Source organism: Poecilia latipinna, unplaced genomic scaffold (assembly GCF_001443285.1).
Source record: "Poecilia latipinna isolate Pla-1442-1.1 unplaced genomic scaffold, P_latipinna-1.0 Scaffold371, whole genome shotgun sequence".
Classification (NCBI taxonomy): domain Eukaryota; kingdom Metazoa; phylum Chordata; class Actinopteri; order Cyprinodontiformes; family Poeciliidae; genus Poecilia; species Poecilia latipinna.
This window is the reverse complement of record NW_015112987.1, coordinates 151795-154016: the sequence shown is the minus strand read 5'-3', so window position 1 is coordinate 154016 and position 2222 is coordinate 151795.

Below are 2222 nucleotides of genomic sequence, written 5' to 3'. Positions count from 1 at the left end.
CTGTCAAAGGTCAAAGGTCATGAGAGAACTATCTGTACATAAAACCTTCCAGGAAACTGAAAAAACTGAATTATTTAGACTTTGATCAATAATAACTGGAACACGTGATAAACTGGATTTTATGATGACAAAATGTCCTGTAAAGTGTTTATGGCTGGTTATTAGTTTTGTTCAGATTAACGTCATCGAGACTCTAAATCAGCCGTGGAGCATCCAGACCATCGGTTACATTTGTCTTCAACGCGCAGCAGCGATGTGGAAATCACATTCACCAGATTAAATTTAGCGTAAACAGCAGGTGAAACACAGGAGCTTTGAAAAACGCAAATATTTACGTCCAGTTTGGTTTTCGTCGCTCAGGTCGGTGGAAAGCAGCTGCAGGATTCAGATACGTTGTTTTTAAAAACTTCGTTTCTTTTCATTGTTCAGATTCTCAACACTTAATAATTTTCACTTATTTGTTTATTTTGCCAGTCGGTGGGAGGAACATAAACCCAAAAACTGAGGAAATGTGTGTTTGGTTCATTCAGCTGGTTTGTTTTTATCGCTGATAGTAATAAATTATTTAGCAGAATCAGCAACTTTTACAATCCAACAAGTTAATTTTATTTCTATTAAATATAATTTGTCTGGAACTGTGAAATCACAGTTGTATTTCTCTTTTACAAATTAAAGCAAACATAATTCCTGCCACCTTTAGTGCATCTCTGTTTGGAGATTCTTTGGTTTTCTATGAAAACACCTTTTTGTTCTGTCTCATTATGGATGAATCGATCAGGAGCCACTGTGGAAAGTCTGATCATTTTAACCACATTTATTTTCATTTTCTCAAACTGTGCAGTTAAATGGTGGAAAACAGATTTTCTCTTTATGCTGAGCTGCAGGTTTGCACAGTTTGAACTAATTAATCTCAGATTAACTCATAATAAACGGTTTTCATTCCCTTTTCCCAGATGTTAACCACCAGGAGCTGGGAAGCGTCTTTAACTCGCCCTGCTGGGACTTTCCGCCGGATCCAGGCGGCTTCACTGCCGTCAGCCTCGCTCTTCTTCTGCCTCTCTTCGTCGCCGTGGTAACGCTGGGCTGCCGGCGGCGGCCGGATGTTTCTTATTGCTTCCTGTCCCACTTCCTGTCCCACTTCCCGTCCCTCTTCCTGTCCCACTTCCCGTCCCTCTTCCTGTCCCACTTCCTGTCCCTCTTCCTGTCCCTCTTCCTGTCCCTCTTCCTGTCCCACTTCCTGTCCCACTTCCTGTCCCTCTTCCCGTCCCACCTCCTGTCCCACTTCCCGTCCCACTTCCTGTCCCTCTTCCTGTCCCTCTTCCTGTCTCACTTCCTGTCCCACCTTCTGTCCCTCTTCCTGTCCCTCTTCCTGTCCCACTTCCTGTCCCTCTTCCTGTCCCTCTTCCTGTCCCACTTCCTGTCCCACTGCCCGTCTCACTTCCCGTCCCTCTTCCTGTCCCCTCGGTGTCTTCTTGTCGCTGCACAGTTTGAATTTTATAAAACGTTTTGAAGAAGTGAAACTTTGTTTAAAATGATTCAAACTTTTGCACATTTGGGTTGAAAATTACTTTTATTCAACAAAACTGATTAAATGAAATGAAACTCGTCACTCAAAACGTTAAAACAACACAAAAGGTGAATAAAAAGAGATTTTTTTCATTCACTGTGGGATTAATAAAATTTTCTTTTAGTTTTTATTTAATTTTTTAATGATGTGGAATCATTTATACCCTTCTTAATAATCAGTGTTAGATATTTTATTGTAATTATAGAAATCAAAGCCTTCATAAAACCTCTAAGCAGCTTTCTGAATATTGTCTGAGATTTTAACGATGTATCTTTGGTGAGCCTCTTTGCCATCACCCTAATCTCCAGCTTCTTCCACACATTCTAAATAAATACATTTATATTTAGGTCTGTAAAATTAAAAGATTACTTTCAGCATAAATCTGCAGGCATATTACATCACAGCTCATCAGGTCAGGATGAGTTTTGGCTACAGACTGAAAAATAAGAATTTAAGCCCAGACAGAAAAACCACAACCAAAGCAGAAACAAATCAGGTGAAGCAAAGGGAGCGAGTTTCTGCAGGTGTTTCTGTTTCCATAAGAGGAAGGAAAAATGACTGACATGTTTTTGCATTTTACATTTGCATCAGACAGCAGCAGAGTCGCATTCCCTCCTTTTACATAATGTCTGAGCTTTATGTAATAAATCACAAC